The following is a 24,488-nucleotide window of genomic DNA, read 5'->3' as shown; positions in this document are numbered from 1 at the left end:
TCATTGTTTTACCGGGTGAAGAGGCATGCTGAGCAAGTTTGAAATCCTGCCATTTTTTTACTGAGACCATTTGTCTTGGAGTTCTTATCTCAGTGCGAGAAGTCCTGCACCGTTCTGTTCTCATGTTTCAGCTCATTTAATGCTTTGTTCCTCACAATGTAATCCCTCCCCCTTGAAATGTATATAAACTACAATGTAAAGTTCCCTTAGTTAGACGATGTTGGAATGACTGCAGCTACCGACAAGCAATAAAGAACTTCTGCTTGGAAAACTTCCACTGTCTCCTGGTCTGAGCTTCTAACTTTTCTACAAAGAAAAAGATCACTACAGTGCCTGGTAGGTCAGGTCAATAAGTTCATGCAATTTTTTTAAGTGCCAGGTCCAAACAAAGAGAGTTTCAGTTCATCTGCACCTGCCAGCTGATAATGTATTGCGAAAATTCTTGCTGACCGCACAACCGGGCTTCCAGTCTACGTTCAAAGGCCTGCGTTGGTGGTATTGTGGTGAGCATAGCTGCCTTCCAAGCAGGTGACCGGGTTCGATTCCCGGCCAACGCATCACATTTGTAAATTAAAGACCTTGATTACGAGCGTTCTTGCTATGGGTTCGATTCCTGGGTCTGTCCATTCTTGCTGTATGGGTTCGATTCCCGGCCAACGCATTGCATTTTTCTCAAGCTGTCTTTAAAACAGTCGTCCGGGCCCCTTGCCAACTTCCCTGTAACTTGTTTGCTGGAGCAAAACATTTGTTAAGGTCTTTTGGCAGCAGTAAAGGACTGAATCTCCCCGTCGGGGAATCGAACCCCAGTCTCCGCGTGACAGGCGGAGATACTTTCCACTATACTAACAAGGAGTTGCAGAGACAGGTAGTTGTATCCGATCAGCGCGGCTTCCAGGAACAGCGTCATGCGTCATTTTAGCTCAACGCTTCACAGAAGCCAGTGAATCCAAAAAATAATCTAATACCGTTTAAATATGAAGTGTCTGTATAAAAAGTGTTACATTATTGAATTAGAGACCCTTTTTTTAATATGGTGCCTGGTAGGTCAGGTCAATAAGTTCATGCAATTTTTTTAAGTGCCAGGTCCAAACAAAGAGAGTTTCAATTCATCTGCACCTGCCAGCTGCTAATATATTGCGAACATTCTTGCTGACCGCAGAAGAGGGCTTCCAGTCTACATCCAACAGTCTTGTGTTGGTGGTATAGTGGTGAGCATAGCTGCCTTCTAAGCAGTTGAGCCGGGTTCGATTCCCAGCCAACGCATCACATTTGTAAATTAAAGACCTTGATTACGAGCACTCTTGCTATGGGTTCGATTCCTGGGTCTGTCCATTCTTGCTGTATGCGTTCGATTCCCGGCCAACGCATTGCATTTTTCTCCAGCTGTCTTTAAAACAGTCGTTGGTGGCCCCTTGCCAACTTCTCCTGTAACTTGTTTGCTGGAGCAAAACATTTGTTAAGGTCTTTTGGCAGCAGTAAAGGACTGGATCTCCCCGTCGGGGAATCGAACCCCGGTCTTCCGTGTGACAGGCGGAGATACTTTCCACTATACTAACGAGGAGTTGCAGAGACAGGTAGTTGTATCCGATCAGCGCGGCTTCCAGGAACGGCGTCATGCGTCATTTTAGCTCAACGCTTCACAGAAGCCAGTGAATCCAAAAAATAATCTAATACCGTTTAAATATGAAGTGTCTGTATAAAACGTGTTACATTATTAAATTAGAGACCTTGTTTTTTAATATGGTGCCTGGTAGGTCAGGTCAATAAGTTCATGCAATTTTTTTAAGTGCCAGGTCCAAACAAAGAGAGTTTCAGTTCATCTGCACCTGCCAGCTGCTAAAGTATTGCGAAAATTATTGCTGACCGCAGAACAGGGCTTCCAGTCTACATCCAACAGTCTTGCGTTGGTGGTATAGTGGTGAGCATAGCTGCCTTCCAAGCAGTTGACCTGGGTTCGATTCCTGGCCAACGCATCACATTTGTAAATTAAAGACCTTGACTACGAGCATTCTTGCTATGGGTTAGATTCCTGGGTCTGTCTGTTTAAATATGAAGTGTCTGTATAAAACGTGTTACATTATTAAATTAGAGACCTTGTTTTTAAATATGGTGCTGTAGGATTACAAATTTTATTTAAATGTTTAATTTAGATTTCCAATACAATAGTATTTTATATTGAGAAAGTTTATAAATGATGAGACCAGGAAATCTCTGCAAATGGTAGGGGTTCCCAGCAGGATATTCCTGACTGTCCCATCTCAGTACGAGAAGGCTAGGCTTTTCCTGTTCTCATTGTTTTACCGGGTGAAGAGGCATGCTGAGCAAGTTTGAAATCCTGCCATTTTTTTACTGAGACCATTTGTCTTGGAGTTCTTATCTCAGTGCGAGAAGTCCTGCACCGTTCTGTTCTCATGTTTCAGCTCATTTAATGCTTTGTTCCTCACAATGTAATCCCTCCCCCTTGAAATGTATATAAACTACAATGTAAAGTTCCCTTAGTTAGACGATGTTGGAATGACTGCAGCTACCGACAAGCAATAAAGAACTTCTGCTTGGAAAACTTCCACTGTCTCCTGGTCTGAGCTTCTAACTTTTCTACAAAGAAAAAGATCACTACAGTGCCTGGTAGGTCAGGTCAATAAGTTCATGCAATTTTTTTAAGTGCCAGGTCCAAACAAAGAGAGTTTCAGTTCATCTGCACCTGCCAGCTGATAATGTATTGCGAAAATTCTTGCTGACAGCACAACCGGGCTTCCAGTCTACGTTCAAAGGCCTGCGTTGGTGGTATTGTGGTGAGCATAGCTGCCTTCCAAGCAGGTGACAGGGTTCGATTCCCGGCCAACGCATCACATTTGTAAATTAAAGACCTTGATTACGAGCGTTCTTGCTATGGGTTCGATTCCTGGGTCTGTCCATTCTTGCTGTATGGGTTCGATTCCCGGCCAACGCATTGCATTTTTCTCAAGCTGTCTTTAAAACAGTCGTCCGGGCCCCTTGCCAACTTCCCTGTAACTTGTTTGCTGGAGCAAAACATTTTTTAAGGTCTTTTGGCAGCAGTAAAGGACTGAATCTCCCCGTCGGGGAATCGAACCCCAGTCTCCGCGTGACAGGCGGAGATACTTTCCACTTTCCACAAGGAGTTGCAGAGACAGGTTGTTGTATCCGATCAGCGCGGCTTCCAGGAACGGCGTCATGCGTCATTTTAGCTCAACGCTTCACAGAAGCCAGTGAATCCAAAAAATAATCTAATACCGTTTAAATATGAAGTGTCTGTATAAAACGTGTTACATTATTAAATTAGAGACCCTTTTTTTTAATATGGTGCCTGGTAGGTCAGGTCAATAAGTTCATGCAATTTTTTTAAGTGCCAGGTCCAAACAAAGAGAGTTTCAATTCATCTGCACCTGCCAGCTGCTAATATATTACGAACATTCTTGCTGACCGCAGAAGAGGGCTTCCAGTCTACATCCAACAGACTTGTGTTGGTGGTATAGTGGTGAGCATAGCTGCCTTCCAAGCATTTGAGCCGGGTTCGATTCCCGGCCAACGCATCACATTTGTAAATTAAAGACTTTGATTACGAGCATTCTTGCTATGGGTTCGATTCCTGGGTCTGTCCATTCTTGCTGTATGCGTTCGATTCCCGGCCAACGCATTGCATTTTTCTCAAGCTGTCTTTAAAACAGTCGTCGGTGGCCCCTTGCCAACTTCTCCCGTAACTTGTTTGCTGGAGCAAAACATTTGTTAAGGTCTTTTGGCAGCAGTAAAGGACTGGATCTCCCCGTCGGGGAATCGAACCCCGGTCTATCGCGTGACAGGCGGAGATACTTTCCACTATACTAACGAGGACTTGCAGAGACAGGTAGTTGTATCCGATCAGCGCGGCTTCCAGGAACGGCGTCATGCGTCATTTTAGCTCAACGCTTCACAGAAGCCAGTGAATCCAAAAAAGAATCTAATACCGTTTAAATATGAAGTGTCTGTAAAAACGTGTTACATTATTAAATTAGAGACCCTTTTTTTTAATATGGTGCCTGGTAGGTCAGGTCAATAAGTTCATGCAATTTTTTTAAGTGCAAGGTTCAAACAAAGAGAGTTTCAATTCATCTGCACCTGCCAGCTGCTAATATATTGCGAACATTCTTGCTGACCGCAGAAGAGGGCTTCCAGTCTACATCCAACAGTCTTGTGTTGGTGGTATAGTGGTGAGCATAGCTGCCTTCTAAGCAGTTGAGCCGGGTTCGATTCCCAGCCAACGCATCACATTTGTAAATTAAAGACCTTGATTACGAGCACTCTTGCTATGGGTTCGATTCCTGGGTCTGTCCATTCTTGCTGTATGCGTTCGATTCCCGGCCAACGCATTGCATTTTTCTCCAGCTGTCTTTAAAACAGTCGTTGGTGGCCCCTTGCCAACTTCTCCTGTAACTTGTTTGCTGGAGCAAAACATTTGTTAAGGTCTTTTGGCAGCAGTAAAGGACTGGATCTCCCCGTCGGGGAATCGAACCCCGGTCTTCCGCGTGACAGGCGGAGATTCTTTCCACTATACTAACGAGGAGTTGCAGAGACAGGTAGTTGTATCCGATCAGGGCGGCTTCCAGGAACGGCGTCATGCGTCATTTTAGCTCAACGCTTCACAGAAGCCAGTGAATCCAAAAAATAATCTAATACCGTTTAAATATGAAGTGTCTGTATAAAACGTGTTACATTATTAAATTAGAGACCTTGTTTTTTAATATGGTGCCTGGTAGGTCAGGTCAATAAGTTCATGCAATTTTTTTAAGTGCCAGGTCCAAACAAAGAGAGTTTCAGTTCATCTGCACCTGCCAGCTGCTAAAGTATTGCGAAAATTATTGCTGACCGCAGAACAGGGCTTCCAGTCTACATCCAACAGTCTTGCGTTGGTGGTATAGTGGTGAGCATAGCTGCCTTCCAAGCAGTTGACCTGGGTTCGATTCCTGGCCAACGCATCACATTTGTAAATTAAAGACCTTGACTACGAGCATTCTTGCTATGGGTTAGATTCCTGGGTCTGTCTGTTTAAATATGAAGTGTCTGTATAAAACGTGTTACATTATTAAATTAGAGACCTTGTTTTTAAATATGGTGCTGTAGGATTACAAATTTTATTTAAATGTTTAATTTAGATTTCCAATACAATAGTATTTTATATTGAGAAAGTTTATAAATGATGAGACCAGGAAATCTCTGCAAATGGTAGGGGTTCCCAGCAGGATATTCCTGACTGTCCCATCTCAGAACGAGAAGGCTAGGCTTTTCCTGTTCTCATTGTTTTACCGGGTGAAGAGGCATGCTGAGCAAGTTTGAAATCCTGCCATTTTTTTACTGAGACCATTTGTCTTGGAGTTCTTATCTCAGTGCGAGAAGTCCTGCACCGTTCTGTTCTCATGTTTCAGCTCATTTAATGCTTTGTTCCTCACAATGTAATCCCTCCCCCTTGAAATGTATATAAACTACAATGTAAAGTTCCCTTAGTTAGACGATGTTGGAATGACTGCAGCTACCGACAAGCAATAAAGAACTTCTGCTTGGAAAACTTCCACTGTCTCCTGGTCTGAGCTTCTAACTTTTCTACAAAGAAAAAGATCACTACAGTGCCTGGTAGGTCAGGTCAATAAGTTCATGCAATTTTTTTAAGTGCCAGGTCCAAACAAAGAGAGTTTCAGTTCATCTGCACCTGCCAGCTGATAATGTATTGCGAAAATTCTTGCTGACAGCACAACTGGGCTTCCAGTCTACGTTCAAAGGCCTGCGTTGGTGGTATTGTGGTGAGCATAGCTGCCTTCCAAGCAGGTGACCGGGTTCGATTCCCGGCCAACGCATCACATTTGTAAATTAAAGACCTTGATTACGAGCGTTCTTGCTATGGGTTCGATTCCTGGGTCTGTCCATTCTTGCTGTATGGGTTCGATTCCCGGCCAACGCATTGCATTTTTCTCAAGCTGTCTTTAAAACAGTCGTCCGGGCCCCTTGCCAACTTCCCTGTAACTTGTTTGCTGGAGCAAAACATTTGTTAAGGTCTTTTGGCAGCAGTAAAGGACTGAATCTCCCCGTCGGGGAATCGAACCCCAGTCTCCGCGTGACAGGCGGAGATACTTTCCACTTTCCACAAGGAGTTGCAGAGACAGGTTGTTGTATCCGATCAGCGCGGCTTCCAGGAACGGCGTCATGCGTCATTTTAGCTCAACGCTTCACAGAAGCCAGTGAATGCAAAAATAAATCTAATACCGTTTAAATAAGAAGTGTCTGTATAAAACGTGTTACATTATTAAATTAGAGACCTTGTTTTTTAATATGGTGCCTGGTAGGTCAGGTCAATAAGTTCATGCAATTTTTTTAAGTGCCAGGTCCAAACAAAGAGAGTTTCAGTCCATCTGCACCTGCCAGCTGCTAATGTATTGCGAAAATTCTTGCTGACCGCAGAACAGGGCTTCCAGTCTACATCCAACAGTCTTCAATAGTGGTGAGCATAGCTGCCTTCCACGCGGGGGCCAGTCGCATGTAGGTGTAGAGCATTGCTAGCCAATAAGAACGCAGGAAATCCCAGGGAGGGCCAGTCGCATGTAGGTGTAGAGCGTTGCTAGCCAATAAGAACGCAGGAAATTCCAGGGAGGCGGGCCTGAAAAAATACACGAAATTACAGGTTCGAGTCTCGTCTCGACCACAACTACCATAAAGTGTATCTAGATTAAAAAATGATTAGAAACTCATGTTAAGTACGATTTACATATAATAAACTAACTTTGTGCACAAAAATAGAATAAAACGTGTAAGATTTGTTATTGTGTAGAATGTACAAAATGTGCAACTACCTTAATAAACATTTACATTATAATAGGGTTTAGTTTTCTTTAATATAGAAAATATTTGAATGTGAATAATTGTAAAGAACATTTTGATAATGTTTTAGACCTTTACATTTTACATTGAGATATTTACATTATATTTGTTTAACTATGTACAGAAATCCAATATATATATGAAATATAACCAGTAAACACCAAATAGTAAGTTTCTCGTTTTATTTATAGTACAAAAATATACATATTATTATGTAAAACTAAAAAAGGTAATGTATTAAATACTTATAGATTAAACAACAATAACATTAATAATAAAAATAATAAAATATAAAGCTGTGGAGAACATAGGAAAAAAACAAGATTTTTTAAATCAAATAATTATGTAGTGTTTAATGACAACAGTTATTAACATTTAGTGTTTACACATCTGAGCAAGATAAAATAATGCAAGTCAATAAAATTTACTTTAAAAACACTAAAGTACAATGCAAACAAGGACACAATTGTTTGATTTTAATGAACAATGGAAATAAATGTAACAATTTAAAATGATAGATTATAGATTAAACAACAGCAATAATAATATCTAAAGTTGAGGAGAACAGGTAAAAACAAGAAAAAAAGTATTTTAAATTAAACAATTATGTACAGAGTATAATAGTACCAGTGCTTAACATTTAGTGTTTTTCAAATCTGAGCAAGATAAAATAATGCAAGTCAATAAATGAACTTAAAAAAACACTAAAACACAATCCAATACAATAAAATACAATACTTTTGGTATTTTAATGAACAAATGGAAATAAATTAAATATTTAAAAAAATTATATATATATATACATTAAAAGTGCAATAATATGTATATACATATATGCATAAGATTGTGCAAGGAATGTCTTTGAGCTATAAACAGTATTTGAGGTCTGGGCATGTCATTTGTCAGTGAAGTCATTTTTTCTTTTCCTCAATCCACCTCTGCTTCTCAGCCTCATAGAATGGAGACTGCTGAAAGTCTTTCCATGAAATTTCATTCCCTGAGCCTGATAAAGGGAAAACACTTTAGCAGGAAAGTAAATGTATTTGCCTGCCACTCCAGGGAAACCAGTGTGAATATGAGGACTGTTGGGTCCTTGTTTCAGTGGCAGGTGGCAGAATCTGCACAGACGACCAGTAGGATGCTCCATTACTGACTTTCTCTTGCTTCTCTCCTCAATCACCCTCCTATTTACTGCCCCTCTCTGCTTCGAGGACTCCAGTTCTCGCTGAAAAAAAGGAGTCTCTGCAAAGTCTTCAAAGGGCATTCTGGGGTTGGTCAGGCCCTCTGCGGAATATGTGTCAAAAACTTTCTTGGAGCAGTAGAAGTATTTAACATCACCACCTTGATAAAAGAAATGTATTGAGGTGCCATCACCCATGTATCGAGAATTAGGCTGACCACAGGCTAAACAGGATCTAGTGTGCTTTTTTTGCAGCATATGCTGTTGTTGTTGCTGCTGAACTGCCTGCTTCTTCTCTATGATGTCCTTCACCATCTTCTCAAGCGCTGCCTGGTCCAGAAAGACAGTCTCAGGAACACTCTTTGCGGGAGGATTGACTGGGGCAGGTGGCAGTACTGTCACTGGGACACTGATGGTTTCACTGCCTGAGTGAAGAAGCTGCCATAACTGCTGTGTCTCCAGGAGCTTTTCTGGGCATGTGAAGCATTAGTGTTCTTTTTTTTAGCAAGGTTTTTTATGTACCTGCTCATGTACTGCTTTGTGGTTGAGTGCAAAAGGCTGTTTGGGTCAGTGCAGGCACTCTGTACCATAGCAGCATATTCACCATCCACCTTTGTCAAGAGGTCCTTGCTCCCGTGGTGCTTGGCCAGCAAACCATCAATGGCATTTCTCATTGGATCTGTCCATCTGTTATGGTCCAACACAAAGACTCGACCGCCTGTCTTAATGGGTCCAGTCCGAGCAGCACAGGGAGAAGCAGCTAAAGGCAGTGGTGGTGTGCTTGGCAGTTCTAAAAGAGATTCACAAAATTATTAAACAAAGTATTTGTTTTGTGTGCATAGATTAGGCAAACAGATTACACACATTGGTGCCTGTATGAATAATATAATTACCTGCATCTAAAAGAAACTCCTCAGATGTTTTTTCCTTCACTGTCACAGCACTCGGAGTAGAAAAACATTGAAAATGAGAGTCTGTTGGGTGGCCTCTGGTTCAGGAGCAAGAGGGGTCTCAGCAGAAGAGGAATCCTCTAAGCATTTCTGAAATTCAGCAAAATTAGTGTAATATGCGAGCGAGAATTATTAAGTATTTGTTTTTCAATAAAATGTTTGTTATCAAAGAACTTTAAAGGCTTACCTGAGATGGAAAGGAGAAATCAGTGCCAGATGAAGACTCTTCTTGCATCCCTAGGTCTGTCTTCCTGCTTTTGTGTTTGTCAAAGTCAAGAGGCACAGGTCGACAGCCTGGCTCCACATATTGTAGGCCAAACCTCTCTCTTGTGTCCCAGCTGGAGATGTGGAAGGCTGGATATTTGGGTTACCCAGTCACTCTTATAGATGCCCTGTTTAACTCCATCATCAAAACAGGGTCAAACACTCCAGGTAAGACAAGCTCAGGCTGCTTCAGGTCCACCAGCGGCTGATAATTCCAGCGCGCGACACCAGTCATACCCTGCGCCTGGAACAGCTCAGGAGAGACGCGATTACCCGTTACTCACTGAGCCTGTTGGAAATGAAACCCCTCTTGCTGTGAAGTGCCTCTGACAGGGATCCAGATGGGCACAGCAGCTCCTTCACCCTTGACATGATTCAGTTGTACCACAATTTTAGCATCGAGGGTTTAAAAAGGAAGATGTTGTTGGGATCCTTTGCAAGATGGAAATGGTGAAGTACTTCTTCCACTCTTTGGACCAGCTCTCTAGGATGTGGCACTTTTGTCCTGCAGTGCGCTCTGATGTGCTGCTTTGTGGGATTAGCAGGCTCAATTCCACAGAACTTGTATGCGTTCCTCAGTTTCTCCAGGTCCCTCTGATCTACTACGGCAGAAGAGAGGAACTGGCAGAACGAGCTATACAGAGGATGGCGCTCCGAAACACATTCCCTGGTGAATCGCCGCATACAGTGAAACAAGTCTAGTTTAACCACCATGTCCTCATTGTACTTCTGGCAAGCGGCATTTACATTCTTGAGGTTTTCTGATGTAACCTCTGCCACAGTAGTAGCTTCAGTGGTCCTCCAAGCTTCCCACTGCTGGTGCTCATACGGTCCTGGGTCCATCACTCTGAAAGCAGCACAGCAGTCCCTAAGTACATAAAAGGGAAATACATTTTAATTTTAATGTATTCATTACCTTTGCTTACACATCTTGATGTGATGTGTGATGAGATGTGATTATTCTTACCTGTCCACCCACTGGTACTTGGCCTTGGGTATGCTAGCAGCACTGTAGCGATTGGCCATCCCACAGTACATTGACCTCAAGGATTGCTCACTCTCAGACTGCAGCATCACCCAGGACAGGATCATCCAGTTCTCGTTCATCACAGCGTAGGATGACATTGTGCCAGATGAGAGGGTCACTTTTCTAGCAACTTTGCGTGTGTGATCTGATCTGAACACCTGTCCAAAAGTTCCTTGAAGGAGCTGAGGGAGAGCTGCCTCTTGCCGGTGATATTCCTGAAGCAGGCACTCCACCAGATAATGTGCAGACACAGACACCCCATGCCACCCATCAGTATCTTCGTAACCCCCAAACGAAGCAGGTGTGTCATCCTTCCTCAATGCTCCTGTGATGGTTTTCTGGCCATACAGCCCTGCTTCAGCATCCCTGACGTTCTGCACAATGAGAAGGTATGCAAGGTGGGCTCTTTCAAACTTAAGGTGAAGCAACTCAGACAGCTGGTTGGCCTTGTCATTAGGGGATTTTCCAGAGCGCCTCAGTTCATCCATCACAGTTTTACAGATTGCCTTCTTATGAGTGAGGAAGGTTGGCAAGATGTTTCTGAATTGCTGTGGTAGCATGTCCACCCACTGAGGTTTATCAGCGAACCAGTATTTTTTACATGCCTTACAGCACAGACGTGAAGCAAGGATGTAATATTGCCCACTAGTGCCAAGGATCACTCGGGGTCTTCCAACACCTGAGGACACAACATGAGGATTTGGACAGCTGTAGAGTCAGGGCAGGATGTAGTTGTTTCTAAGCCTTTCATTTATACTGTGCTCAGGTTTCCAAATGAAAAAGGGATGGAGCTGGAAGTACTTTGGTGACGGAAGGCCCATGTTTGTCTCTATAAGCTCAGGCTGAGGTGGATAGCGCCACAAGGAGACCATATTCATTAGGTGTCTTACTGGGTGTGATCCTGGCCAGAGCCCCATGGACTCCATCTCTGTTTTCATCCAAATTCTTTGATGAAGAGAGCAGTTCCAGTGGCTAATATCTTGCAAGTAGCTAGTAACAGGTGCTTCCGTCTGTGCAGACGTCATTGATGAAGGAGCTGTAGGTGCTGATTGTGCTGCAGGAGGTGGTACAGAGCCATCAGTCTGTGAAGAAGGTCTACACACAGGAGCTGGTGGATTGGGAGAACTAGAGACTGCATGTGATGGTGGTGAAGGCTGTGGCAGAACTGCACGGAACACAAAGCAAAGGAAATAAATGCATATATATATATATATATATATATATATATATATATATATATATATATATATATATGCGTGTATAACACATTTAATGCTCGTGTGTTTAACTGTCTTTACTTTTTTTGTTCAAGTAGCTGGGAACAGGGGTTTCAGTCAGTGCAGACGGCATTGGTGCAGGTGTAGGTGCTGATTGTGCTGCTTGAGTTGGTATAAAGCCTTCACCCTGTGAAGAAGGCCTACACACAGGAGCTGATGTTGATGGAGGCTGCGGCAGAGCTGCAAGGAAAAGCACAGGGAGGAAATTAAAAACATATTAAAACACTGAATGTACATGATATGTATTTGATTGTCTTGACTACATTAAATGACTAATCATTATTTATTATTTTATTCTATGTATTTTGTTATTTATTCTAGTAATGCACATTCTGATAATGTTCAAATGTCTGTAAGTAAACAGTCCACTTTTTCACAACAAATAAAAACAGTTTAAATAGCATGCATACAATTCATGAAGTGCACTCACCCTCACCACTGGTATATTCAAACCTTAACAGTAGTTAGAACAAAAGAACATGTGTTTTAGAACAGGCAAGAACAGTGCCAAAACAACAAATAAGATAATTAAAAAACAGAAATGTAAGATAAGTCTGTATGTAACCGAATAAGCCTCCAAAACTGATGTGTAAAGTAACCTGTTGTAGATAAGACTGTGGATCCTGTGGCTGCAGATGATCCTAAAAATTAAGCATTATAATTTGAATGGTTTCTCTCCAGTATGTACAATTTTATACCAATTTTATAAGAATTTGACATGGGTATATATAACACACATGACACGATACTTGATTTACTTACTCAGCTGTGTGAGATATTTTGTTGGAGAAATACTCAGCATCATCCTCTCCAGTTCTTCATCCTCCTCCATTACTATAAAATATGACAAATGCATCAGTAGCTAGGCAGGCTTTAAGAATCAATATAAGCAAACTTGCATGAATTTTATTAACTCACCAGGCTGATCAGAGTCAGTAATGGAAGGAACAGGTGGTCTTGCAGCGGAAGCTGATGGTGAGGGCATCGGAGGAGTGTTTTTGGTCATCTGTTTTTGCTGCTGTTTTAAAAGATACTGCTGCAAATTGTACATTTTGCTGCCTGGCACACACTTCTGCCTCATTATAAAGAAAGCATATCCGTCTGCCCTGGTATCCCAAATCTTCCTCCAAGTGTCTTGTGCTCTGGATCCAAATCCAACAGTATTGTCATCCTCTGTCAAAAAAGGCACTGCGTCTGGCCTTTGAGACAGATACTGTTTAAGATCTTCAATTTCCTTGAAGCTTCTTGAATACTCAAGAAAGGAAATGAGGCTATCCTTGCATGGACCCTCTGGGTTGAACTGCCCAGCCTGTTCTTCTTCCTCAACCTTATCGGACAGGTACAAAGCATAGCTGCCATCATTCTCTAATAACCACTTGAAAGACTTGCCCTTGTACTTGCCGAACTGAAGAATGCATTCTCCCAACACCTCTTGCTTGTCAGAGACATCCCCTCCTCTATGTAACACAACAGAACGGGCGTTCAACTTGACCAGATCTTCTCTTTGAGGTGTTGACTTGTCCTGCAGTAAGGGGTTGTCTTTAATTCTTTTTGCCTCTTTTGATGGGTCCCGGCGTAAATGGCCTGATGGGCCTTTCCTGAAAGACACTTTGACTTTCCCTGGGAAGAACACTGTTTTCTTCATGATGCTGTTCTGAAATCAGAATGTATTCATTAGTGTCTCAGCATAAGCATTTAAATACTTACAGTAACAAAATGAAATTAAACAGTTAATACTAAAGCATCAGTGATATATATAAAAAAGTTATTTTACAATGCTATAATATTCCATAATATTAATGTTTCTTTATATAATGTTTCTGAATAAATGCAGCCTTAGAGCACGTACTGTTTATTAAATTTGCATTATTTAATATTCATTATTTAAATTGCTTTAAAAATGTATATATGTATATATAAAAAGTTAACAAGTTAACTAATTAAAAATGTTAAATTGTACCATTAAATTGTACACATATATATATTTGTTTGTAATTTAAATGTAATATATGTGTGTGTCTGATATTAATTACATTATAGGAGGACCAAACCCGCAGAAATTAAATTAATAAATAAACATGTAAACAAATAAAAAGATAAATTTGATAATAGGAAAATAAATAAAGGAATAAACGACTTGATAAAATAAATATGATTTATTCTTTATCAAACTAATTTTTGTATTATTTCCCTTAATTTATTTTCTGCTTTTATTTATTTGTTAATTAATATTTATATTTGGTAAGCAAGACCAACCAACCTAATTATCATGCACATCAAAAAAATTTAAGAATAGATATAAAAATAAAGAAATAAAAATAAAAATAAATAAAGATTAAAATAAATAAATCTGGAAATAAATACATATATGAATAAATAAATATACAAATAAATGAATGCATAAATAAATATAAGAATAAATGGAACAAACAAATAAATAAAATAATAAATAAATACAATTAAAAATAATACAAATACATTAAAATATAAAAGCAAAAAATTATAAATTAGGGGAAAAATATACAAAAATACATTTGATTAAAATGAATCATATTTATTTTATCAAGTCGTTTATTCCTTTATTTATTTTCCTATTATCACATTTATTTATCTATCTATTTATTCATTTATTTATTCATTCATTTTTAATTGCAAGTTTGGTCCTCCATACTACTGCACATTACATCTTACTGCACTGTTAACATATATTTTAAGCATAGTGAGAGATTATGATGAAACATTCACCTTTACAAACAAAGATACTCTTATAAAATAACAGCTGTATTCACAACGAGGAGTTTACTGTTTCTTATCGTCACAATCCATTCAACACGATAACAATACGATTACATGACAATATACATGCAATTTAAATTATAAAATATTTGAATAATAATGTATATGCGGTCACCTGAGGGAAAATCTGTCTGCAGGTAGTTTAGACAGCAACAAAACAAAACAAGTTTGCTGACAAGTCGGTAAACAAATATCTCTCCGTTCGTAAAACGGGTCTCCCCTCCTCCACTGCGAATGACTGACAGATGACACTATGCTATTTAAACTCCCCGCCACGGAAAAGCGGAACAGCGCCAGGAAGTCTACGTGTGGCCAAAGGTATATTGCATCCGTAGTGTTAAGCACTACCATAGAGAATGAATGGGAAAAGTTAAGGGAAGTTAAGCTTAACCATTTTCGACTCCCGCCGCGAAAGGTCCTCAGTTCAAAACTGGCCGGAAACAAGTGGAGGCATTTTAAATATAAATGCTGCAATTCGTTACAAATCCTTACTTTTGAGACAGTTGAAGGCCATCGTACCAAGGAGCTGTAGGCAGACTGTTCGCCTCACACGCGAAGGTTCGAAACTGGGCGGAAACTGTGGGTGGTTTTTGTAAAAATTTCATATGCGATTTTCTGTTGAGCAGGTCAGTACACTTGCAGGGATGTTTGTGGTTCAATCTCTTTAGAAAAGGACAAAAATAAAACAAATGACCATTGAGGTTTCCTGTACAATAATAAAAAAATGTTTGGTCTGCCAACAAAATTAGCAGCTTTTGCCATGTTAAAAACACTGGGCAGTCTATAGTTTAATTTGCTTTTGAACAAGCGTACCCTAGAAGAGGTGGGACTGACATACAAATCAAGTTTCCGTAGTGTAGTGGTTATCACATTTGCTTTACACGCGAAAGGTGCTCAAGTGGAGGCATTTTAAATATAAATGCTGCAATTCGCTACAAAACCCTTACTTTTGAGACAGATGAAGGCCATCGTACCAAAGAGCTGTAGGCAGACTGCCATGCCGAATGACCTCTATACTGTTGTTTGTGGAATTTACAGACTGTCACACTGCTTGCAGGGCAGATTATGGGAAGGAGCCATCTTCTAAAAATACTATACTATACTACTATACTATACCTCGACTATACTAACGAGGAGTTGTAGAGACCGGTAGATGTACCTGATCAGCGCGACTTCCAGGAACGGCGTCATGTGTCAAATATGAAGTGTCTGTATAAAACGTGTTACATTATTAAAAATTTGTTTTTTAATATGGAGCCTGGTAGGTCAAGTCAATAAGTTCATGCAATTTTTTTTAAGTGCCAGGTCCAAACAAAGAGAGTTTCAGTTCATCTGCACCTGCCAGCTGCTAATGTATTGCAAAATTTCTTTGCTGACCGCACAACAGGGCTTCCAGCCTACATCCAACAGTCTTGCGGTATAGTGGTGAGCATAGCTGCCTTCCAAGCAGTTGACCTGGGTTCGATTACCTGCCAACGCATTGCATTTTGCTCAAGCTGTCGTTAAAACAGTTGTCTGGGGACCCTGGCCAGCTCCTCCTGTAACTCGTTTGCTGCAGCAAAACTTTTGTACTGGTCTTTTGGCAGCAGTAAAGGACTGGATCTCCCCGTCGGGGAATCGAACCCCGGTCTTACACTTGACAGGCGGAGATACTTTCCAATATACTAACAAGGAGTTGCAGAGACAGGTTGTCACCCCCGATCAGCGCGACTACAGCTCGCTACAAACAGCCTTCCCATTTCCAGGAACAGCGTCATATTAGCTCAACGCTTCACAGAAGCCAGTGAATCCAAAAAAAATAATCTAATACCATTTAAATATGAAGTGTCTGTATAAAAAGTCTCACATTTTTAAATTAAATACCTTGATTATGAGAATTCTTCCTGTATGGGTTCAATTCCTGGGTCTGTCCATTCTTGCTGTATGGGTTCGATTCCCGCCCAACGAATTGCATTTTTCTCAAGCTGTCTTTAGAACAGTCGTCCGGGCCCTTTGCCAACTTCTCCTGTAACTTGTTTGATGGAGCAAAACTTTTGTTAATGTCTTTTGGCAGCAGTAAAGAACTGGATCTCTCCATCAGGGAATCGAACCCCAGACTATAGCGTGACAGGCGGAGATACTTTCCACTATACTAAAGAGGAGTTGCAGAGACAGGTAGTAGTCCCCGACAGCGCGATTTCCAGGAACGACGTCATGCATCATTTTACCTCAACGCTTCACAGAAGCCAGAGAATCCAAAAAATAATCTAATACCATTTAAATATGAAGTGTCTGTATAAAACGTGTTACATTATTATATTAGAGACCTCTTTTTTAATATGGTGCCTGGTAGGTCAGGTCAATAAGTTCATGCAATTTTTTTAAGCCTACACCCAATGGTCTTGCGTTGGTGGTATAGTGGTGAGAATATCTGCCTTCTAAGCATTTGACCCGGGTTCGATTCCTGGCCAACACGTTGCATTTTGCTCAAGCTGTCATTAAAACAGTTGTCTGGGGACCCTGGCCAGCTCCTCCTGTAACTTGTTTGCTGGAGCAAAACTTTTGTACCGGTCTTTTGGCAGCAGTAAAGGACTGGATCTCCCAAGTGGAGGAACTTTAGACATAAATGCTGCAATTCGCTACAAAACCCTTACTTTTGAGACAGGTGAAGGCCATCGTACCAAGGAGCTGTAGGCAGACTGCCATGCCTAATGACCTGATCAACAGATTTCTTCAGTGTAGTGGTCATCACGTTCGCCTAACGTGCGTAAGGTCCTTGGTTCGAAACTGAGCAGAAACAGCAGTTGTCTTCTGACAGAAGATTTAAACTGTTTGCCACGCTAGGTGGGTGTAGCGCTCATTTCCTTTATACGCTTTTTAAAAAGCGTGCACCTAATGATTTATGTCTGAATCCTGAAGATGTGTTTCCATAGTGTAATGGTTATCACGTTCCCTTCACACGCAGAAGGTCCCCAGTTCGAAACTGGGAGGAAACTGTGGGTGGTTTTTGTTACTTTAATGTTTGGTTAATTCTAGCATGAACTGAATTGCAGTGCTTTGTCAACATTACTGCATTTCTGGATAAACTTGCCAGAGGGTTAAAGACTCTAGCTTGAGCAGCCAAAGGTTAGGTTTGTCAGAAGTGGGATTCAAACCCACGCCTCCAATGGAGACTGCGACCTGAACGCCAGCTGCCGAAGGATAGTCCGTCAAAAGGGGGATAATGTTGAACGCCACAGCCAATCATGTCGACGCGCTATAACATTTGCAGCCAATTAGAGAGCGCCATTCTTGACATTATAACATTTTCAGCCAATCAGAGGGGGCCATTCTTGACTTTTTCCTTAACATTTTCGACATTTGACCAATCAGAGTACAAGGAAATGTTGATGGCACGTTTACGCTTAACACCGCTAGGAGGCAGAGCTGGCGGCAGAAACAAATCAATGGACGGGCATTTAATATTCTTGGGGGGGGGCTAATTATGACAAACAAATAAATTGTGGGGGGGGGTGCTTACATGCGCTTCATGCACGCAAGGTCTCGCGCTCTCTACCTCTCTGCCGTGCGCGCTGTTTGAACGTATATTCACGTAGACTTTCGAAAACCGGGACATATTCTTCGTTGCCTTTCGAAAACCGGGACATATTCACATAGCCTTTTGAAATTTTTTTGAGCCTTTTGTATATCATAATTCTTATGAGCCTTTTGTATATCAGGGAGAGTTTATAAATTTCCCGGGACAGGTTGTTAAAAAGAAGAACAATCCCGGAAAAACCGGGACGGGTGGCAACACTAGCTACAACAGTTTCACACCGATTTCAATATCCTAACTATAATTAGCCTATTGCCCAATCATATTTCGGCTATCATGAGATATCATTTTACATTTATAGCCTATAGGCTGTGAACTAACATGAACAAACAATGAACAGCTGTATTTTTATTAACTAACATTAACAAATACAGTAACAAATGTATCGCTCATGGTTAGTTCATGTTAGTCATTAACTAATGTTAACTAATGAACCTTGTCTGAATTGTTCCGTGAACACAGCATGCTATAAGCCAACTTCCTATAATAACAGCCAAATAGTCACAAATCTCAAGTTAAGTATTAAATCAACCATGCATAATCAACTACGACACACTCACACACATATTGCATATCAGTGTCAAATGCATAATTTACACCACGTCTGGTGCAACTTACGAAGAGTAATAAAACCAACTGTCCTACTCACGTTCTAAATACAGCTGAAGTTGACGTTTTTGGGATTGGAATCTCATGAGTTTCTCTTTCCATTCGTTTCTGAATAGGCAAAACCGAGCACGTCGCGTCGCTATAACTTTACCGAGATGCTGCGGTCTGTCACGGATCACAGAGGAATCAGACAAGATGGTAAGTTATCAGTGTTTATTTTGCAGAAGGAATGCGGTCGGAGATAACAGGTGAGAAGAAGTAACATAGAAAGTTCAATGAAGCTTAGCTGTGGTTTTAAGTCTCTCTCTTTCTTTCCCTCTCTTGCAGGTGGCGTGGCGATGGCTGGTACGGATGGGTTGATCCAAGATGAGTGAAGCGACGGTAAGTAGAAGGTAAGTGATCGGGAAGTCTGTGAGCCATGGAATCACGAGACCAGACAAGTGACTGCAGTGAAGGTGAGTGTTTTATAGTCCATATGGTTGATGGGACACAGGTGACAGTGATTAGTACTCAGGGGATAATGAACGGGGAAAAGTCTGGTTGGGTGAAAGGGAACGAGTGGGCGGAGATGGTGATCTGGATGATGTAACCCTGACAGTACCCCCCCCTCCCGAGGCGGCTCTTGACGCCTGAGACGGGCGCTGCCGGCGGCGAGGTCGACCACGACCCCTGGGAGCCGGACGATCCGGATGATCACTGTGGAACTGGGTGAGTAGCGTTGGATCCAAGATGTCATCTCGCAGGACCCAGGAACGTTCCTCTGGTCCGTAGTCCTCCCAGTCCACCAGGTACTCCAGCCGAGGACCTCGCCGCCGAGAATCCATGATAGAGCGGACTCGATAAATGGGCTCCTCTTCAACGGGAACGGGAGGAGGTACGTCAGTGGGAAGGTTATCTGAGGGAACAGGGGTGACAGGGTCAGTGAAGGGTTTAAGTAAGGAAACATGGAATGAAGGAGCAATCCTGAAATGAGGGGGAAGATTGAGCCTGTAGGTCACTTCGTTCAACTGCCTCTGGATGGTGAATGGTCCGATGAATCGAGGACTCAGCTTATGGCAAGGTAGACGGAGACGGATGTCTCGAGTCGACAACCACACCTTTTGACCTGGCTGATACTGAGGGGTGTCGAGTCGGTGAGGGTCCGCTTGTTCCTTGTGTCTCCGTACTGCCTGCTGTAGATGCACATGAGCTGAGTCCCATACCCCCTCGCTCTGATGGAACCAGAAGTCGACAGCTGGAACCTCCGAGGGCTCACCCGACCAAGGAAAGAGTGGAGGCTGGTAACCAAGGATACACTGGAAGGGGGTGAGCCCGGTGGTGTTCTGCCAGTTCTGCCAGTTTTGGGCATACTCAGCCCATGGGAGGTAACGGTTCCAGCTGTCCTGGTACTGATGGCAGTACGTCCGCAGGTAACGTCCAATCTCCTGAATCTTCCGCTCAGTCTGGCCGGTAGTCTGCGGATGGTAGCCAGAGGAAAGGCTGATGGTGACCCCGAGGAGTTTGAAGAAGGCTTGCCATACTCTTGAGATGAACTGAGGTCCCCGATCCGAGACGATATCCTCTGGGAGGCCGAAGTTCCTAAAGACGTTGTGGAATAGAGCTTCAGCTGCTTGTAACGCAGTGGGAAGACCAGGTAAGGGAATCAGCTTACAACCTTTAGAGAACCTGTCCACAACAACGAATACGCAGGTAAAGCCTTCTGAATTGGGTAGATCAGTCATGAAATCGACACCAATGTGTGACCATGGTCGCCTGGGAAGAGGTAACGGCACGAGCTTGCCTTCTGGGACTCTCCTCGGGGTGTTGGTGATGGCACAGACTGAACAACCGCGGATGAACCTGGAGACATCTCTGGAGATGGACGGCCACCAGTACCGTTGACTGAGGAGCGAGAGGGTACGCTTGCTACCCGGATGTCCAGAGCCCGGAAGGGAGTGAGCGGAGTCCAGAAGGGGAGTACGTAGATGTGGAGGTACGAAAATACGCCCTTCTGGACCTCCCGGCGGAGCGGGTTGACGTGTCAGTTCCTGGGCGATCTGTTGGTCAACCTCCCAGACGATTGGACTGAGGATTACGGCTGGAGGGAGGATAGGTTCGGGATGAAGATCTTCAACAGAGGTGTGATGGAGTCGTGAAAGTGCATCAGCCTTGCAATTCTTACTCCCGGGACGATATGACACCACAAAGTTGAAGCGTGTGAAGAATAGAGCCCAGCGGGCTTGTCTAGGGTTCAGTCTTTTAGCCTCCCTTAAGTACTCCAAGTTGCGATGATCAGTGATTACTGTGAATTGATGGTTAGCTCCCTCCAGCCAGTGCCTCCACTCCTCAAGGGCCAGTTTGATGGCCAGCAGCTCTCGGTTACAGACGTCATAGTTCCGCTCCGCCGGGGCTAATTTCTTGGAGAAGAAGGCGCATGGAAGGAGTTTGGGTGGCTCACCCTGCCGCTGAGAGAGAACTGCTCCTACTCCAGTAGATGAGGCATCTACCTCTACCACAAACGGAAGGTCCGGGTTTGGATGAATGAGGATGGGAGCAGTGATGAAAGTTTCCTTTAAACGCTGGAAGGCCTGTACTGCGGAGGGAGATAGGGACAGAGACTTGGGCCGTCCCTTGAGGGAAGAAGTGAGGGGAGCACTGATATGACTGTAGTTCCGGATGAATCGTCTATAGAAGTTCGCGAACCCCAGGAATCGTTGCAGTTCCTTTACGGAGGAGGCTTGTGGCCAGTTCTGGATAGTTTCCACCTTCCTCTGGTCCATTTGGATGCCCTGTTGGTTGATGGCATAACCCAGGAAGTGAACGGTAGAGGTGTGAAATTCGCACTTCTCCAGCTTCAGATATAACCTGTGTGCTCTCAGCTTCTCGAGGACCTGGATGACATGTTGATGGTGCTCAGACATAGAAGAAGAGTATATGAGTATATCATCAATGTAGACGATTACAAAACGGTTGAGGAACTCTCGAAGGACTTCATTCATATGACCTTGGAAGACGGCAGGAGCGTTGGACAGTCCGAAAGGCATGACCTGATACTCGTAGTGGCCCGAGGGGGTCACAAAGGCAGTTTTCCACTCATCTCCATGCCGGATTCGGATCAGATTATACGCACTTCTAAGGTCCAGTTTGGAGAAAATGCGTGCACCACGCAGCTGTTCCAGGGCGGCAGGTACCAGAGGAAGGGGATAGCTGAATTTGACAGTCTGAGAGTTAAGATGACGGTAATCGATACAGGGCCGCAAGCCTCCGTCCTTTTTGGCCACAAAGAAGAAGCTCGAAGCGGCAGGGGAGGTAGATGGTCGAATAAACTGCTGATGTAAAGCTTCCTTCACATACTCCTCCATGGCCTTCTGTTCCGGGATGGACAGAGGATATATACGACCTTTGCGAAGGGTGGCTCCGGGTAGCAAGTCGATGGCGCAGTCCCATGGCCGGTGTGGAGGTAGTTTGGTTGCCAGTTCCTTACTGAATACGTCCTGGAACGCCTGGTACTCCACTGGGATTTCGCCTTGAACTTGGACTTCAGGGCTTTCCACCGAAGTAGAACAGACAGGAACTCTAGTTTCCCCCGCGGGTGACTTGGAACGGGACGAAGAATGAACCTTCTGGATGGAACAGAGGCAGGATCTATGGCAATCTTCACCCCAACGGAGTACCTCTCCAGTTCCCCAGTGGAGTACCGGCTGATGTTGTACTAACCAGGGACGTCCCAGGATGATATCCGCGGTGGACTCCTCCAGCACCATAAGAGAAATTTCCTCAGAGTGTAAACAGCCGATACGAAGAGTTAGAGTGGGTGTATAATGGCGAATTCGACCACGACCTAATGGCTTGCCTTGTATGGTTTGGACGGGAAGATCTCGGCACAGACGGCGTCGCCGAATATTCAACTTTTGGAGAAACTGGGTGGATATGAAGTTCCCCGCAGACCCGGAGTCAATGAGGGCTTGCGCTGGGAGACAAACACAGGAGGTTAATACATGTACTCTGGTACGTGTGAGAGGCTCAATCTTCGGGGAGAGTTGAATGGCACTTACCGCCTGTCGCGGAGGTCGTACAGGGCAAGAACTGAGGAGATGCTTGTCGGAAGCACAGTATAGACAGAGGGAATGTTGAAATCTGCGCTGGCGTTCAGCTGTAGAAAGGTGGGTGGAGTCTACTTCCATTGGAACTGGTGCTGGAGGAGTGACTGAAGGCGCCGGAGGCGGAGAACTTACAGTGGGTACAAACCTATCACAAGCGGTGAGACGCTGGGCTGTACGGATTGTCTGCTGGATCAGATTCTCTAACCCCATGCTGTCCTCATACACCACCAACAGCTGGCGGACGTTGGAATTCAAACCATGACGAAAGGCGGTGATCAGGGCGGTTTCATTCCAGCCGCTAGCTGCGGCTAGTGTGCGGAACTGAAGCGTATACGAACTCACTGAAGAATTTCCTTGACGGAGGTTATAGAGTTGGTCGTGAATGGACAGTTCTGATATTGTTTGCCCAAAAACCTCTTTAAAGTGCTGTTTAAAACTTGAGAAGGATTTGACCACCGGGGCATCTGAATCCCACAATGACTGTGCCCATCGAAGTGCTTGACCAGATAACAGTGAGATAATGAAAGCCACCCGGGCGGTATCCCTACGGAACTGATGCTCATTCATGGAGATATACAAGGATACCTGGAGAAGAAACCCACTGCAGTTCTCCGCCTCACCAGAGTAGGGTGCTGGCCGGGCCATGGGACTCGCAGAGGCAGTGAACGAAGCAGCGGGAGGTTGCGGAAGTGGAGGTGGTGGAAAGAGTGCCGCGGCGACCGAAGGATTAGCCGCTGAGGAATCCTCTTCTAAATCCGACTGATTCTGCATAATTACTCCTTTCTGTGGACTGGTCTTCAGTCACGGATCACAGAGGAATCAGACAAGATGGTAAGTTATCAGTGTTTATTTTGCAGAAGGAATGCGGTCGGAGATAACAGGTGAGAAGAAGTAACATAGAAAGTTCAATGAAGCTTAGCTGTGGTTTTAAGTCTCTCTCTTTCTTTCCCTCTCTTGCAGGTGGCATGGCGATGGCTGGTACGGATGGGTTGATCCAAGATGAGTGAAGCGACGGTAAGTAGAAGGTAAGTGATCGGGAAGTCTGTGAGCCATGGAATGACGAGACCAGACAAGTGACTGCAGTGAAGGTGAGTGTTTTATAGTCCATATGGTTGATGGGACACAGGTGACGGTGATTAGTACTCAGGGGATAATGAACGGGGAAAAGTCTGGTTGGGTGAAAGGGAACGAGTGGGCGGAGATGGTGATCTGGATGATGTAACCCTGACACGGTCAGAGCGGCTCAGCGGGAAACCCCTTTTTTGTAAACAATCAGTCAAACTTCCGGGAGTTTTTTTTTATAAGATTAGCCTATAAGTCAAACATTGCACTTAAATACACATCAATAAATATATAAATACTGCACGTAAATTATTATTATTATTATTAAAATAATTTATTAAATGCAAATTGGATGGAGGGGTGGCACAGGAGCTCTCTAGGCGGGCCCGGCCCCCTAAGGCCCGCCCATAGCGCCGGCCTTGCTAGGAGGAGGAGTCAGGAAGCTAGCCAAGTGTCAATCAAGTTGCCGAACTGAGCCGAAGGTGTACGAAGTAATAACATATCAGGTGGGGCATGTCAGAGGGCAAGAAGTTCAGACGTCGAGCATCACTGTCACGGAGGTCAGGTAGCATCATTTTAACGGAGGACTGCGAAACATATTTTCCGGTCACTTTAACGGTATTTTTGGACAATGTCATTTTATATTTGTATATAATTGTATATATATTATAATTGTAAATATCGTGTGTGCTTTTTTTTAAGAAATCATTTTTATTGATAGTAGTTTTGTTCGATATAACTTAACCGTTAGCCCCCCAACAAAAAAAATGTCTGGAAAAAAATCCCATAAAGCCATGTCAGATACT

At 43.3% G+C, this 24,488-nt stretch overlaps 5 non-coding genes across 5 annotated transcripts; 4 read left to right on the top strand and 1 right to left on the bottom strand.

Annotated features, from left to right (window-relative positions):
- The first annotated feature begins 1,191 nt into the window (after positions 1-1,191).
- trnar-ucu (transfer RNA arginine (anticodon UCU)) lies at positions 1,192-1,263 on the top strand. Its single transcript has one exon. It is a non-coding gene; the product is annotated as a tRNA-Arg (tRNA).
- A 638-nt stretch (positions 1,264-1,901) lies between these two features.
- trnag-ucc (transfer RNA glycine (anticodon UCC)) lies at positions 1,902-1,973 on the top strand. The gene has a single exon. It is a non-coding gene; the product is annotated as a tRNA-Gly (tRNA).
- A 2,215-nt stretch (positions 1,974-4,188) lies between these two features.
- trnar-ucu (transfer RNA arginine (anticodon UCU)) lies at positions 4,189-4,260 on the top strand. The gene has a single exon. It is a non-coding gene; the product is annotated as a tRNA-Arg (tRNA).
- Positions 4,261-4,486: 226 nt separating this feature from the next.
- Positions 4,487-4,558, bottom strand: trnad-guc (transfer RNA aspartic acid (anticodon GUC)). Its single transcript has one exon. It is a non-coding gene; the product is annotated as a tRNA-Asp (tRNA).
- A 340-nt stretch (positions 4,559-4,898) lies between these two features.
- trnag-ucc (transfer RNA glycine (anticodon UCC)) lies at positions 4,899-4,970 on the top strand. Its single transcript has one exon. It is a non-coding gene; the product is annotated as a tRNA-Gly (tRNA).
- The last annotated feature ends 19,518 nt before the right edge of the window (positions 4,971-24,488 follow it).

The sequence above is a fragment of the Siphateles boraxobius genome, unplaced genomic scaffold, assembly GCF_051911475.1.
Source record: "Siphateles boraxobius isolate OS27281-9 unplaced genomic scaffold, OSU_SipBor_1 42, whole genome shotgun sequence".
Taxonomy (NCBI): Eukaryota; Metazoa; Chordata; class Actinopteri; order Cypriniformes; family Leuciscidae; genus Siphateles; species Siphateles boraxobius.
Note: the sequence above shows the minus strand (reverse complement) of the source record. Positions and strands in the feature narration are given on the sequence as shown.